General features: G+C 40.5%; 1 protein-coding gene across 1 annotated transcript in view; it reads right to left on the bottom strand.

Annotated features, from left to right (window-relative positions):
- The window catches only part of LOC128746215 (uncharacterized), a 112,208-nt gene that overhangs the window by 48,429 nt on the left and 45,891 nt on the right, over positions 1-17,888 (bottom strand). Inside the window, exon 3 of the mRNA XM_053843263.1 lies at positions 674-745. The gene's annotated coding sequence lies outside the window, so the exon portion shown is untranslated. The remainder of the gene's footprint in view (positions 1-673; positions 746-17,888) is intronic.

Here is a 17,888-nt window from a genome sequence, read left to right as displayed (position 1 = left end):
AACATCCTCGTTGTCTGCTATGTTATCTTTGCATCTTTAATGGAAATATTCTTTGCTAAAACAGTTGCCTTACTACGATTTAATAGCATTTCATAATACATAAGTATGTATATTAAATAATTTAATTCGCAAAATTGATATGTCAGCTACGTCAAGCAAAGTAAAAAAAACTACACTCTAGCGATTGGAATCTCGAAGAAATCTTTTGAAAGAGACTCTCCGTTTGTCGCCGGATGCTTCCGAAAAGGAACCAGAACAAACGATCCGAGCTTCTTTTGAAAATTCTGCTGGTACCCGTACCGTGTGTGTGCGCCAAAACGAACACAAACATCCCACTTGAATCGGGGAACGGCTGACGGAGTTGGTGGACCAGTTTCTGCCAACCGCACATACCCTCTTTCTATCTAGTAAATTGATTTCCCATTTCGGGGCTTTATGTTTACTTTCAGAGCGTGGGATTCGTCACGAGTTGATTCGTTGATTTATTTGTTTATTTCCTTCAGCCCCAGCGAATTAATTGATCCGTTCCTTGTTTATTTTACTTGAGTTTTCGGGCTCTTCTTCTGGACCTTACGGAGCTTATCCGAATATCGGTTTGTTGTTGCAAAGAAGTTTGATTAAATTTCCGCTGAACGTTAACTGTGTGTGAATGTGAAATGGAAAATGCTCTTACCATTGTCCTTGTACTGCGTGCGAATAAATGCCACTTGTCCGCTCGCGCTGGTCTCAAATGTCATGTAACATCCTGTGGAAGGAAAAACGAGAAAGGAAATTAGATGGAGAAACTAGGTTGCGTTCATCTATTCATGAATGGGTGGCTGGCTTACAGGGCCCAGATTATTTTGTCATTGTTCATTAACTTCGTGTTTTAACAGTTTGGTTTACATTGCTACTGACCGCACTCTGATATTTAATTAGATACATTTGGGAGTTGTCATGTTGTGGGAACAAATCTCAAACAAGAAAAGTGTTTCTAGTAAATATTCGATAGTCCAACCTTTTTCTGCTGAAATGCCTGCGGAAATCCGACGTGAAATGAAAGGCTTTCCTAAGCCAGTACAAAAACGTTTCGTTTCTCCGACAGCAAATCGATTTTAACCATGTCGATTTTTATAACAGTGCTATTAGCCACTGCCGGCCACCGTTGCCGCCGCTGCCAGGGAAAAAACGATGGAAACGCGCGCGCAGGTACCGACCACCGATTCGCGAACCGAAATCCAACCAAAGGAAGGCTAATCGCCAGTTTTCCACCTCATTTAAATGATTCATAGAGTCGGTCACCTTTCGCACGGTTTCGAATCGAGCGGAACGTGTTTTTCGTGACGAAGCACATGGCACTTACTTACTTTCTTGTATTCGACGGGAGTATAAACGGAGCTGAAGGACAGGTGCGGTCGGAGTCGGAGGCGCGCGAGCAAGTAGCAAAGCGACCCGGTAAATTAATCAACTTTGTAGCGTTTCCAAAACAATTCCTGTAAGAGGAATACTATGCTGCTGGGCTGAGCCGAGAGCGCGCGGTTCAGCCGGATGGATCACGAGCGAAGGTGAAAGAAATGCGATTATTGCTTTAGACACGGCCGCACAGGTTGATGAAAAAGTACACGTAACTTTTTTATTGCTTTCTCATTAAGATCTGGGACCGCTGAAAAGTCCGACTCGTTTCGTTGTTGCCTCTGCTTGCTATGGCGCAGGCCGTCGCGTCGCGACGCGGGAAGGGAATCGAGGCCGGTTGGAGCTAATGGTGGTTATTGTTTTGTGCTGTATTTTATTTTTTTATTTCACGAAGGGCGAAATGGACGGAGCCAGCAAAAAGCATGATGGAGCTTTTTCTTTCGATCGTAACACTCCACTCTGTAGTTGGTGCCACCAGAAAACAAATGTAAGTATATTTTTCAATTTGAGGTTAGTTTTCAATTAAGCTTGGGCATATAGGAAAAGGCTCGATAGTTTTAGATTAACGTCGATTCGAGAGTTGTGAACTCAATCTTAGTTTTAATATGATGACTTAAACAATAACATTTGTTCGGAAGTTATCGAGATTTTCTAAAGAAAGCCAATGTTGTCAAGAAATCAAGCTGTTAAAAGGTTTCAACTTTGCCATTCGTCATGAATCACGCAAATGTGAGGCTCACAACTTCGTTTGCGAAGTTGCCTTCCGTGCTGAAGGAGATGCAACTGGAGGCGGCTCTCATTGTGATGATTTCCCAACGTTTCTCAGCCTCAAATCCACTAAATTTGAAGATGTTTGGCCCTCGTATAGCACCGTGCTTTAAAGTAGGCTAAAATCTCAATTCATTGCTACATCATCATCATCAACATCAGTAGATGAATGTATTAAGTTTTGGGCTCATTGCGCAATCAGCCATTATTGTTTGAGTAGGTACATCAAATCTCGAATGTTTTTCATTATTCACATCGTTACTGACATTGGCTCGCCGTTGGCTGCTGGAAAAGCTTTCACGGTACCTTCGGTGGTGGTTTAGCCATGTAATAGCCCATTAAGCCATTTGAAAATATCATTCAAACACAGTTCGCAATGATGCTCGTAATTACGAGGAAATGAAGTATTAGACACCTTCCATTAGGGCAATCGTAAATGTCATAATAGGTTCACTCATTTTTATGGGTTTAAATTAAATATGATTTTGCCAACCCGTAATGAATGACAGAATTAATGATGGATAATTCCAATCAGGTCGTTTTGTTATAAAAATCATTTATCCTTGGTAGATTATTGATATTGGGCAATGGTTTGTTTTATTCATCTTTGCAATGAGGAAACGGAGAAATCCCGTGTAACAATTCTAGAGCCCCTTGATTTTATTTGAATGTATTAAAAGTTTTATTGCGGTATTAATTATTGCCTGTAGTTTTATTTTTATGATATTACGCAATATCCTAATCAAACTGATTTATTGCTGCCAGTGCTCAAAAAAATCGACAGCCCTGCATGAAAGCGAATATAAAACGTATTCAGTGCATACAGTTTTACCCCTGGTAGTACCTTTTTATCTGTCGGCCCATTGACATGACTACTGAGCTGCTGACAGCGTTTATCTTTCTCAGTTTTCTACCTTTCAATACGATTCATTCATGAATTGCAGTGCTGAATGATTGCTCGTCTAACCTGTCAGTCAATTTTCTTGCTCGTGACTGATATTTTAGGTCTCAAAGTATAAACTGCCTACTTTTTAAAAACATCCAAAACCTGGTTGAAGGAAAGTACCTATAACTTCAGAGCAATGCTTACGTTTATTGTAGTTTCATTTGCCGTTGCCAGCAGTTCAAAATGAATGAATGATTTACATTTGATTTCGTTCACTATTGGTGAGAATAAATGAATATAGAGAACAAGCGAAAACACACTTTCACAAGCGAAATTCACACTTAGGAAAATTGTCATAAAATGCAACAATCGAAATATGCGTATTTGCGTTTATTGTTATCCACGATGGCTTGAAAGACATGCTTTTATTATAACCATTAGGTCTGACAATTTCCTGAAAAAACTATTTTGATTTTCTGCTGCAATGCAAAGAATTCATCTAAGAGAAGGAATGGCTTGAAATGCTAGATATTACCTTTCTAGTATTAGTGGCTTTGCTATAAACTTCAAGTTTAAGGTTTGTGGATTTGAAGGGGTTGGCTTTAGGAGAAAATTTTATGAACTCATCAACAGGGCACCTATGGGAAACATTCTTTCATTAATCGAGAAATCCTTGAAGATGATGACAGTAATAAAAAAAACGCAAAAAACGGATCTATCTCGGAACCATGTTAATGAAATATAAATATTCAGTAGTTGAAGGTTCTTTATTGCACTTTAAACGTTAAATATTCAAAAAATATTCCGGGTTGATTTCTCTGATTTATTTGTCTCTGACTCTGTCGCGGTCCAACGTAAACTTTTTTTCGAAAGTGGAGAGCGTTTGTTGAGAAGCATGGCAAACTGGTGAAATTGGGAAATTTCGATATGAGGCCAAAAATATATTGGGTCGGGTAGGTACCCGAGTGTTTTGGCAATTAAACTATAGCCGAACGCTTCTGTTGGAAAGTATCATATCTAATTTAGTTCCTCCAGTCTGCGTGTGTGCATGTATGAAATGGTTAGACTGGAGGGACAAAATTAGATATGAGACTATCGAAGGGTGCGACTGTAGTTTAATTACCAAAACACTCGGGCACTAGAGATGGTCGGGTATGAAAATTTGAATGCCCAAGCCGATCCGTACCCGATTAAGAAAATATTAATTTTTTTTTGATACCCGAACCCGGTCGAAAACCGTCGGCTATGGGTACGGGCACGGTTACACTACCATCTTTAGTGTTTAACCGTTATGTGTACGGGAAATTTTACACCCATAAGTGTTCAGATGGGTACCCGGGTACCCACCGAAATGAAATGCTTCTAGCTTTATCAATTCTTGACCGATTTTGGATCTTGGACCGTCAAAAGATTGAAAAATTTGTCTATTTTTAGGGTATGAGACTTACCAAGCCTGGAACCACGTCTGGTTCCCATAAATCCGGATCTCCGGGACCATGTTCCGGATCCAAAATAAATGTGAACAATTGTCAATAAAACCACACAATATTGGTATCAAAATTCATGAAATCACTCCAGGAGTTGATGTTTATCCATTTTGAGTCCATTTAACGAGTTGTCTTCGGAATGGCCATTCCGGAGCAGGTTCCTGTGGAGCCCTATGAGACCAGTAACATGTTTGGATAGAAACCCTAGCAATATGTATATCAAAATTCGTGAAATTACTCCAGGAATTGAAATTTATTCTTTTTGAGTTCAGTTGATGACGTGTCCTCGGAATGGCCATTCTGCAACAGGTTTCTGTGGGGCTCTATGAGACCAGTAACATGTTTGGTTAGAAACCCCAGCAATATGTATGTCAAACTTCATGAAATCACTCCAGGAGTTGATTTTTATTCACTTTGAGTCCATTTGATGAGTTGTCCCCAGAATGGCCACTTCGTAGCAGATTCCCATGAGGCCCTGAGGCCACTAACATGTTTGGGTAGAAACCCTAGAAATATGTATGTCACAATTCATGAAATCCCTCCAGGAAATGATTTTTGTCCATTCAAGTCGATTTGACGAGTTATCCTAGGAACGACCATTCCGGAGTAACTTACCGACTGGCCCGATATGGCCACTAGCTTGTTTGACATAAATGAAAACTCGGCGAGATGTATGTCAAACTTCATGAAATCACTCCAGCAATTGATTTTTATCCATTTTGAGTCCATTTGATGAGTTGTCCTCGGAATGGCCACTCCGGGGACAACTTGTCAGATGGACTCAAAATGGATAAAAATGAATTCCTGGCGTGATTTCATGAATTTTGACATACATATTGCTAGGGTTTCTATCCAAACATGCTAGTGGCCTCAGAGGAAATCTGGCCACAGGAATCTGCTCCGGAGTGGCCATTCTGGAGACAACTTATCATATGGACTCAAAGTGGATAAAAATCAACTCCTGGAGTGATTTCATGAAGTTTGACATACATATTGCTAGGGTTTCTAACCAAACAGGTTACTGATCTCATAGAGCCCTACAGGAACCTGCTTCGGAATGGCCATTCCGGGGACAGCTTATCAAATGAACTTAAAATGGATAAAACTCAACTCCTGGAGTGATTTCGTGAATTTTGATATACATATTGCTAGGGTTTCTATCCTAATATGTTAGCGGTCCCGTAAGGCCCCACAGGAATTTGCTCCGGAGTGGCCATTCCGAAGACTATAAGTTGAATGGACTCAAAATGGATAAACATCAACTCCTGGAGTGATTTCATGAATTTTGATACCAATATTGTGTGGTTTTATTGACAATTGTACACATTTGTTTTGGATCCGGAACATGGTCCCGGAGATACGGATTTACGGGAACCAGACGTGGTCCCAGGCTTGGTCAGGCTCATGCTCTAAAAGTAGACAAATTTTCCAATCTTTTGACGGTTCAAGATCCAAAATCGGTCAAGAATTGATAAAGTTAGAAGCATTTCATTTCGGTGGGTACCCGGGTACCCATCCGAACACTTATGGGGTAAAAAAATTCGAAGGCCCCCCCTTCGACCCCCCCTGCTGCTACAGGCAATCTGTCGATGACAAATGGTTTATTCCCACTAGTTAGGAGCATTCTTCGAGTTTTAGCTGGCTGAGTTGTCGTAAACCTTGTTTTTCGAGGCAATAAAGTCTCAAAAAGTACCCGGGTACCCAGCCGAACACATAACGGTTAATGTGTTCAATAGAGATACCTGAATCCGATCCGTATCCGGTTTCAATGCAAAAAAAATAAGAACCCGTACTCGAATTTTTTTTCAATGCCCGAACCCGGCGGATACGGGTACGAGCGCGGGTTTCGGGTAAAATTTTCCGCTACCCGACCATCTCTATCGGGTACCAACCGAGACAGTGTGGGTTGATCCGGTACGTGAAATTGATCAATTCGTGTATCAAAATAAATTCGTGTGAGAAATAGAGATAGAAAAAGTAAAGAAAAAAACAAAAAGAAATAAAATAGTTCAAATAATATAATAGGATTTTTGTGTTGCCTTCCGTTCTGTGCTATTCTTGGTTTTAATAATAGTTGTCAGGCCAGCTGCTGATGTTCAATAACAGGAAACCAGAAACCCTTGCTGTGACAACTTTTCGTTACAGTAGTGACAAAAAATCAAACGATCAGAATAATTTGTGCGACTTATAATTGCAGTTGTCGGGCTGGCTCCTGATGTTCTTAGCAAATTTCGTTAACAACCTTTGTTGAAGCTTACGCTTTTGTTTGCTCATTGTTGCAATAAAGAAATAAAGTAATATGCTTCTTACAGCGCAGAGAGGCAGAGAGGGAGAGAGAGAGAGAGAGAGAGAGAGAGAGAGAGAGAGAGAGAGAGAGAGAGAGAGAGAGAGAGAGAGAGAGAGAGAGAGAGAGAGAGAGAGAGAGAGAGAGAGAGAGAGATGTGCATAACAAAGTCAAGCAGAACTATATTCATTTCTTCACTCTCCTGAGACTAGAGACCATTTGCTCCGTATGCTAAATAGAATACCGAACAGGCAATTATCTATACCGATTGAAACGATTTGCTCAATGACCTTGAGTGCTTGCATTCTATAGTGCTCCGGATGAAAAAAGTGGTGAAAAAATATTGCTAAGCAGCAAAGCATTGCAAAAGAAATTATGCTCTTCACTTATCGGAAAAGGGAACCTCCGAGAGAGCAAGGGTCAATCGACTTCTCTCATGCATTTAGCAGTAAAACACTGAAAAAGAGATCCAGCGTAGGAGTAGCTTGCAAGAAGCTAGCACAATGTGCATTACAGACTGCAGAGTATAACAGTTAATTTCTTTTCACGGCAGTCATGCGTTAGAAGGGTACGACTGTAGTTTAATTGCCAAAACATTCGGCTACCAACCGAGAGAGTTACGAAGTTGGAGAGTTGGAGTTCCACCTGTCATTGAACGACCCAATATATTTTTGGCCTCATATCGAAATTTTCCTGTTTCATCCAGTTTACCATTCCTCTCACCAAACGTTCCTCCAGTTTACAAATAAATACGCCGATTTGATGTTGATAAAATCTCAAAATTTTGTTCCAATACCATTCTTCACACATTGAATACTGCGGCTATTTTGTTCCACCACTTCGTTATCTCTCGGGATGCGACCCGAGTCACCTTTTCACTCTTCTTCAACTTCAACTGCTTGAGATTTGTGTAATATTTCTCAATTGGCAGAATTTGAGGACAGTTGGATGGATTGATGTTCTCTTCGATGAAACCCTCCCCGTTGTCTCGATATTACTGCAGTGCTTCTCCACTGCAGTGGCAGCTTGCTAAATCAAGCCAAAACTTTACAGGTCCATTTTGAGCTTTAATGTACGGAAGAATTCATTTTTTCAGGCATTCCTGCGTGTACATTTCGGAATTCATACCTAAGTAACATTGCAGGATTTATTGCACTTTTGAAATGGTTTTATGACCAAAATTTGTCATAAACACCATTATAAGAGTATTAATAAAACCCAAATTGTTGCTTGGGATAAGCTTGTTTGTCACGAAAACCTGCATTTTTGTCCACAGCTGCAAATACCTTGCCAGACCATATGCTTTCTTTCGAATTTATCGGAAAAAACGAATTCGAATTTGCTAGGAACATCACCTCGGGCAATGGCTTTATAGAATTATTGCCGGGGAAGCTGCCCAAAATCCATCTTCATGTGCCTTTCATCTTCCGTGAGGATGCATCCTTCGTACTTCGCAAGAACTCCGTTATAAAACTTCCGGGCAAGTCTTTTTGGTCACTAGATTCTGCTTGCTGTGTGCTGTTTGGTTACTTACTGGCCTGATAAGATCGAGATCATTTTCGCCGATGTATCCTTCTGAAGGTGCTTTGGAAAATCGAAGATTTAATAATTATATGATATTTTTTTTGGCACGCAATTTACTTAACTTTGCGGTTTTAACCGTCAATTTTGATGGGATTCTTTGTAAGTCAACATGGCGATGTCATACGTTAATTTTTAGACTACAATATATTTCCAAAGCAGCTTTCGTTGCAACGACTGCACTTCAAACTGCCTATTCCTATTTTTAATAACTGCTTTTTTCATTACAGGTAAGCATCTTGGTCCTTCATGATAATACTGATTAAATACATGGTAAGTTTTGTTACTTTCTGGCGTTACTTACATCAATGGAATTATTTTTTGTTTGGCATTTAAGGTGCCATTTTATGAGCTAGGGTGGTGTCAAAAATCCCTTTGCCATTTTTTACGTTAAGGCTTTTTCTTAAAGAAAAATCATAAATTTTGAACCACTGTCACCGATTTTGATGATTGTCACATCAAATGAAAAGTATTTTAAAAAGGGAAAATATTGAATTAAGGCTGGGGATCTGCGGAGCAAACCAAGCAATAATCGGAGCCTGTCATAACCGGATTTGAACCCACTTCTTCTCCTAGGCCTTTGTGGATTGCAGGTATTGGTTAACCTTTGAACCTCAGCGGGCTGGATAAAAGAAGACTTCACAACCCCCTTATTAAGCGTGCGATGTGGGGGGCTCTGTAGCCGAAAGGTTACCGAGTCTGCTTTGACAAGCGAATGGTCATGGGTTCGAATCTTAGTAGAATCAGGCCATTCGATGTCAAAGTGACTTTAGCATGGGTTTATTCTCAGGCCCCTCATCGCCCTTCCTTCATGCTGAGTTCTATATTATCCCGATATGGCCTATTGACAGTGCAAAAATGAGACCCTTGTAGTAAAAATGCACTGGTTTGCTACGCCAGGGATGACTATAATTGGGGACTGTGCGCTGTCATGTGGAACGAGGTGGATAAAGTAGAGTAAAGCATTGAAAGAAGGGTACCCAATTACACACAAGCACGCATAAAAAAAAAGAAATTCAATAAGCATATCGCTCACTCAATAGCGACTATAGCTAAAATAAATGCAGTGCGGGTTATACAACAAACACCCGGGCGATATCACAATAGATCTAACTTACTGGTCGCAGTGATGAGTCCATACAGGAAAAAAAAAAGCGTGCGATGTTCTTGAAACTACACCAACACTGGCGGTTGTTTGTGGTTAAACCACCAACCGAGAAGTTTAATCTGTTTCGTTTACTAACCGGGACGACCAAATTGTACAGACCATTCCTGCTGCCTTGTCCCGTTCTGTTTGGATACTATCAACAAAGGTTCATTACTTTCTACCGTCTTTTCGTTAAACTACCGTAATAATGAAAATTAATTATATGCCTGACCTCATTAAAAAGTCCGGACAAAAACACGAGGTTGGTCTATTGCTTTTATTTTTTTAAACAAATTTTATTCTACGATGATGAAAGTTATGAAATTGTAATATAAGCCATGTCTGATAAAATCTACCAATTTACTTCGGAGTTTTCTGGAAAAATTAGTGAGCCTAAAACTTTTTAAATATTGTTTTCGTTCATAAGCCCGCGGCGTGGACTATGCTCATGTACCCAAATTTATGAAACTCTGTACAATAGTTTTGAGAAATCCCTAATAATAAAAACAGAAAACAACGAAAAACAATCAGAAACCGTTCGGTCATTAAATTTTCCCAAAATGTCCAAACAGATTTCACATCAGTCATAAACAATACAACTGTGCTAAGACCCTATTCTTTTGATACACTCGCTTCCATCGTAAAACACTGGCAAACACAAACAACAAGACGGACAGGACAAGCTGCTTCTTCAACGGTTGCAGGGATTTCTTCGTCGCCGATATCAAACCGGTCAGATCGGTTCATGTCGACGTGTCACTGCTTCCCGCAAAGCAAAGTTAATCTCTTCTAAACAACGCATTACCGGTAAGCTGATGATGAACGTCCCCGAGCATGTCGTGCATAGGATTATTGAGTTTTCCCTCCCGTCCCGTCCCGTGACGAACGGACGAGGATGTAAGAACATTGGCTTGCCGGCCGGCTGGCTGGCTGGCTGGCTGACTAGCTAAAGTGCACCGGAAAATGTCGGAAATTATCGTTGTCTCGGATTAAGGTCGAGATTCTTTTCGGGATTGTGCAGTAATGACACTGCGAACGACGACTGACTGTGACCGGAGGATCAATGCATTTGTGTTTTTACCGTTCCATCCGGGCGAAAAGAGGGGAATGATTTCCGCAATGGCAAACAAACAGACAGGCGGGCAGGCAGGCTCTTTTTCAGTTATTTTCATCCTCGTAGGGAAATCACGCACGTGTGCCCCACGAATTGAATTCGTTTGGGTTTCTTGGAAAGTGTGATGTAATCCGATGAAAGTGAGCAGAATCAAGTTTAAAATTCATGGCGAGTTCGCAGGTTTTTGCGCGTTATGGTTCGTAATAAGGATTTCAACCAATTGAGCTAAAGTTGGACTTAATATAAGCTGATTATTGTTTTATTCTGTTTGTATGTAACAAAATAAGAGCTTGTTTTCTCATTAGGCACATCACATCTGAGTTCATCAGTTTAAATTTACATTCAGAGCCGAGCACAACGTCAATCTTGTTCCGAAAGGACTTTATCGTCACGGTAGAAAAGCCGGATCAGCTGGCATTGTAACAGGACAACTGTTGGTGCACCAAAAAGTCAGTTCCGTTGAAAGATCTTGTGATGAGCATGTGCAGGCTCACCGCACTGTGGCTTTTTCCAGCGCAGCACGCTTACCACCGAGGCATAAGTAAACAGCAAATCTTGCCGCAGTGACGGACTGAAGTTCCCATGGCTGGATTATGTACCGACGGACAGCAGAAACGGGCGGAGGAGCGTCACGTGAATACAATGACCAAGTTGTGCCAAAGCGCATTGAACGCGGGAAAAGGTTGAATGCAGGGAAAAAATGCTGCTGCATGTCCATGTCCAAGCAAAAGCCGGAGATGCTTTAATAACGGGAATGGCTATTTCACTTTTTGTTCGCTCTGTAAACTGGTCTGACTGTACGAGGGAGTGACAAGTTAGCAAGTGATTTCTGCCGTTCTACATCTATCTAATAGGAAAACGGATCCATTATTTAAAATCGCAAAGCGAAACGTGTTTTTGCTCTGTTTGGTTGGTAATACCCGCTGGTTCCGCGCTGCGTGCAAGCGGGAGAAGAAACGGCTCCCAACTGTACCTCGAGAGAATTGCCGCATTGGCAGGTTCTGGTTTGTGACGTGGGTGGTGGTGCTGCGGTGCGCCGGAGGATGTGGAAGACGACGCTGCGCTGGCTGGTCCGACCGCAGAGTACAGCTATACACAAGTAACCGTTTTGCAGGGCTGCATCTTGACCAGCATTATTGTGAAACGCAGCAGCGGGCAGCGGGGAATCCCCATTTGGTTATACGGCAACATGGGATGCACTTGTTATGGTTGCAGAGTACATCTTCTCGTACACGTTATGTTCAGAAAAGGAAATTAAATTTTATATCTTCGTGCGTTTCCTGCTCGATCTGACATTCCCGTCCCGTGCCGTGCGCTTGGCAGACCCGTCCGCGGATTGTATCGTTTGTTTGTTCAAATAATGGGGTAAGCTTTCCGCCGGCAGTTTAGCATTTAGAAATTGAAATCTTAACCATCCCATGCAGCTCGAAAGCTCCTGGAAATTATGGTCCGATCAGCTACACGCCTTCGGGGGCATCAAAAGCGAAGCTATTACTATAATCTTTTTATTGATGATCCGCTGACGGATCAGTTTTGGGAACCAAAAAAGCAAAAATCAATTCTCGGTAAACGTCTGCCTGCGGATGTACCATCTCCGTATTCCGGTTACATTTTGAGCGTCGTCCCTTGTGGGGTCAACGTATAAAACTAAATTTATTTCCTTCGCGCCTTTAGGCGGCGCTGTTTGCCTCACAAAAAGATAAAATTAATGTCAGACACAAAAATCTACGAGCCCATCCAGTGCAGCAGCACACCACGCACCCAGCGGAGCTAATATTTACGCGCTATAAGATTTCCCGAGCCCGAGCTGACGTCGTTCGTTCATTCACTGGTGAGCTAACCCCGGTCGGTGGAAGTGCGAAAGCCTTGCTTGCTGTGTTTGACTTTGAGATATTGCACGACCGTGTGCCGGCGTGGCCCGGTGAACGTGACGTAGGTTTGGGAGACTCAGCGTCGTTTTTTTTCGCACGGTCTTTCCCACCGCTGCTTTACTGAGAAATGTGGTCAGTCGCAACTATGTGTTTGCTTTCGACGATTTTTCATTGCTGTTAGCCGGTGAGACGTGATTGAAAATGTGTTCCCAAATACTAATGGTAGAACGTGTTCGTTGCAATGCTGCTGAAGATTATTGCAGCAGCAGGTTTGGGCTTTGGGCAGCTCGGCAACGAGTTGAAATCTAACGGCACCGCTGAAACGTAGCATTATATAATTGTGGATAATTAACAGCGGCACTGGGAAAAATAACCTGTTTCGGTAGATTGTTTTTCTCATTGGTTATCGGAATTTCAAAATTTCAACAGTTAAGAAACCTTCAAAAATTTATTAGATTTCGAAGAAAAATGTTCGAAAAATCCGGCTCCATTCAAGTTCCAATGAACAGCACTGGGGCTTCCCCCTGTTTCTGCCAGGTAGCATGTACTTGATGACGAGCCCCAAAATGGCAGTTTCTCTTTTAGGAGGAATAAAAGCCCCTTCCAAAACTTTGCGGTTTATCTGAATTTTACCAAGAACCCAAGAGATGTGTTTTTTGGCACAATTGCTCTTCGTATTGCATCTTCAATCTTACGTCATGAAAATGTCTGAGATATCATCCGCTTTCAGTACGCATTATTTTGTTCTCTTCAGCGTCTTTTGACAGTTTCGTTATGTTCAAGAATAACCGTCTTTCTGAATTAGCTCATTTCGTTTAACTGAATCGAACGCCGTTTTGAAATTCCCTAAACAGAATATGAGAGTACTGGTTGTACACTTGGGGCTAATTTAGGATCCGTCGTGGAGCGATCTTCTTAAAAACCGGCACCGACAAATGATTCCGATAGTAGTCTCAATAATTCGGTTCCAATTAATCATTAGACTATCTAATAGATGAGTGGCTCGGTGGTGTAATCGATAGTCCGAAATGATTCCGATAGTAGTCCCAATTTGATGAACAAGACAGGAAAGCATTTTGTGTGTAGAATTGAGCAAATAGTCGCTTGAACGTTGCATCAACCATATGCGATGGCCCTTGTTATAAATAGGGTAAGTGAGACCTATTAACTTGTCCTTCAGCATTAGTTCATTTGTCAAAATATGTAGATCTTCAAATGTACCAGCGGATGGCAACATGCAGCTGCTTGTCCCTTATTTCTAGAATTTGGTCCAAAATTTCGTTCTTTCCAGCGAAATCGTTAATTTTATGCTGTGTTTGCTCGCTTTTTAAACCTTCTTTTGTATTGGTGGTTACTTTGTCTGTCATTCGCAATTGTCATTTTGCACCAGATTTGCTCAGCTTCTTCTACCTTCATCAATGTCTGAAAATGCTCCTTATATCTAGACAGCGAGCGCTACTTTACGGTTTGCATAGTCGAAGACGACTGAGCGACGGCTCGTTCGAAAGTCTGACTTTCACTTCTACAGAAAGCCGGACAGGTTCAAGTACGCCGCAACGTGTAGTTACTTCACAATACAGTCGTTGCTGGCACTCTGACAGTAGCTTTTGGACAATCCTGTGCGGTTGTATAACATTTCGCCAAAGACCATTTCGCGGAATACCATTTCCCCCCGCAGAAATCACCTCCGAACGAGCGATAGTGAGTAAGGACGGACCACATTTTCGTTTTTACTAGATCGAAAGCTCGGGGATTGATTAGATGTTTGCGCGAAATGGTGTTTGGGGAAGTATTATACAATCTCCTGACAAATTTGCTTCATTTCTTGAAGAGAAGCTTTAAAGCGTCACTTGAAGCTAGTGACTGTTTCAAGTGACGGCGATTGAAAGCCAGGCACGATTTGTCGATATTGCCCAAGTAGCACACTTTAGGTCCATTTAGTTGTAGCAACCGAATTACGACTGAAATTAGTCGTATTTCCGTTACCACAACAAATTTGTAACAACCGTGCTAGTAGGGTGACTAAGATTAACTGTATTTCATATTTGTTACATTATTGGAAATGTTATTTATTTTCATTTCAATTCCAATTGCTCGCCATCTAGTAGATATTTAAAGGAAAACATAAAACTTTAAAAGTGACGTTCACCGACGCCGACTGAAGCCAGCTTTGAGACCAGCGAAGCAGTACCCTTCAGTTGAAACCAAAGCTTATAGTTATTGCAATTGATGAAGGGACGGTAAGGGAAAGTAATGAAGGATTTTTTTTCGGGAATAAAGGGGAAGGGTGGAAAGGAAGGGGGGGGTAATAGGAAGCTATGCTTAACAAGTTGTTGTTGTGACTCCTATCTTTTGTCCAATGCTGGAAGGTGCATGGGTCGAACCAAGCTGTAATCAGAGATTATAACCGGATTTGAACCCACAACACCTGCCAGGGCGTGTCGCTCACTGGTACCCGTGTACCTGTACTAACGTGTTTTTACTTTCAGGACAAGGTACTGTGTGTGACGCTGTTCGTCCGAAAGCGTGTTAGTCCGCGTTTCTCAGCGTGGTTCTATGCCTGACCGCATTTCAAGGTCATGACTAAAGTCACGAGTTTGGTCAAGTTATTGCATTGTTGAGTGACGATTTGCAATTGAATTTCGTCGTCTTGGTTTCTCGGATAGATTGTGCGACTGGTTGAAATGTTTAACTGACAAACCGACCGCTATATGTAAAGATAGAATCGGTTGAATCGACAACATTTACTCCACAGTACGGTGTTCCTCAAGGAAGTAATTTAGGACTTATTCCATTAGCTCTTCGTAGTAACAACAGGATTTTCCAAAAGCGGCGTGTTATTGTGGCTAGTTTGTTCCACAAGTCAATTGAATTACTTAGGAGTGAGATTGAATTTCTTTCCCTTCTCCTGATCGGATCGGATGAAATTAGTATTAACGAAAAAAACTGCTAGGGTAATTTATCAATTATCAATTGTTTGTTATCCGTTTCAAGTCACGTCCACAATAGTCATAAGTTGTGACTATTTGGAGTGCCACGGGAAGTCGACAACACTGAGGTTGTGGGAATCTGGTATTGAAAGTTTTTAAATTTAGTTTTTGGACGGCCAAGTCCCTGTAAGACAAAAAATATTCAAAACTTATAAAACATTTTTATTTGTGTTGTTTTGAATTATTTTTAACAAGTTCACATCTTTTTGTGATTTGTGGCACTTTGTTTTGTCTTTATTTTTATACTAAAAAGTTATTGCATGATTTTTGAGCCATTTTTTCATGGTAAATTGTTCAGACTTGTGACGGACGCACCGCACTACGAGCCGTACTAAAATTTCCTGCTCCGTTTATAGTTAATACGCTCTCGATTTTTGGTGCATTTTGCATATGACACGGCACCTCGGAGCCAATTTATTTGGAGCAAATCAGCGTATATCTACTGTCATGTCGTGTACACAGTCACGGCCACGGTCACGGACACAAAAAAAGAATGAATAAAGGTGTCAGGTTTACTGGCACCGTGCTTATCGGTACCGAGCCGAAGACCATGACACCGCGTTTGAGTTCTTTCGAGTTCTCAGGTAGCGAATAAACCATCGACACTGAGTTCAAACAAATCAAAAGCACTCAAAAGGAGAGCACGGCAGACATGGAGAGTCGGTGGCAACCGTGTCGCTCCGAACGATGCTTATAACAAGGCTGAGGTTTTCCTCCTGTGAATCATTTTTGTGTACCTTTTATACATCTGTTTTTTCGCAACAATTTTAATGCAAATGGGGCAATTAATGGCGTTTATTTAAGCGATTTTTGAAATTTATTTGCCTGTCGACTATTTTTACGAGTAGTTTTGGAATTTACAAATTTTTTACCCACATTTTTTATCTTCGGGGTTCTTTTGCAGGGTTCTTATTTATGCATCGTTTGTATAAAAACGATTTTTTTATAATTTTTGTGACAGTTTTTTATCCTATTTTGATAATATTTTTATCATTTTTGTTTATTTTTGGACCATATTATACCAAATTTGTGACTTTTTGTATTATGTTCGTATAGTTATATGCAATTGTTGTATTACAAAAACATTTTTTGATATATTGAGTACCGCAGGTGGGACTCGAGTCTGTAATTTCCGAATGCCGGTCAAGTGTGATTCCTTTATACCTGCGCGTCACCGTAGTTTACCAGCTACCACCAGTGCGGCAAAAATCAAGGTAGCCATACAAAAATAACACTCTCGCTGAGTAGATGTGTGAAGAATCGGAAAATTGGAAGGGTGCAGTTGATTACCTAATAGAAGAGTGGCGCGCGGTGGTGTAGTGGAATCACACTTGACTGGCAATCATTGTGGGTTCTAGTTCCACCTGCTATATCTCAATAGTTTTTTTTTTGTACTTTTGAGGAGCTTTCTACATATCTGTTTTTTCATCATTACATTGCTTTCATATCATTTCTAGCATTATTTGCATTGTTTTTGAATGAATGTTATTCATTTGTAGTTATTTTTGTATAATGCTGGTGCCATTTTTATTTTTTATGTAATCTTTTTGTCAGTTCTATGTTTTTAGTGTCATTGGTGTCTAATTGTTATGTCATTTCTATGTTATTTTGTCAAATGTTGCTACTATGAGCATCTTAAACTTCTCTTTTCTTTTATATGCACTGATTATTCAATATTGACATATATATATATATATATATATATTTTGTCTCTTTGCAATATGCACCTTCGAGTTCGAAGCTACCCGAAAAATTATTTTAATATTTTTTTGTGGATTGCCAAGACTTTTTTTTCATTTTCATAAAAAATATTGGCTTTACAATGAGTTATGAATTTTTGAAATAAACGATGTCCGAAAAAAATAATCAAAATTGTGTACGACATGAAACTTGAGAACACGTGGATGAGTGATACCTCATCCTAGAGACTCTAGCGATCACATCGTCAGATCTTCTAAGACGCATTCAAATGTTAACGTTTTGTTTCTGTCAATCCAATCAGCTCAAGTTTATAGTTTTCTTCCTGCAGTGAGTGAGGTATCGCAATTGAGTTCCAAAGCAGTAGTAGTTTTTCCTTCGGACTTAGCTGTTGAACCAGCTATATCACGATAAAACCTTAAGAAAGTTTTAATAAACTATAATTTCATAATGGAGCTGAAAACTTCTTTAAAACCAAGTTTTTATGGTATTAAAGGAAAATAACTCAGGCACAAGAGTAAGAAAGAATATAATAATATCATCGTCAGTCAGAGTTGAATATTTGCTTAAGCTGAAGAATGCACTTTATTTTATTTACTACTCAAATCACTACGTAGTTGTTAGTGACTACTGTGAAGTTGATCCTGAAGCATGGAAAAGAAATTTTCCA

Source organism: Sabethes cyaneus, chromosome 1, assembly GCF_943734655.1.
Source record: "Sabethes cyaneus chromosome 1, idSabCyanKW18_F2, whole genome shotgun sequence".
Classification (NCBI taxonomy): Eukaryota; Metazoa; Arthropoda; class Insecta; order Diptera; family Culicidae; genus Sabethes; species Sabethes cyaneus.
This window is presented reverse-complemented; position numbering and strand designations above follow the sequence as displayed.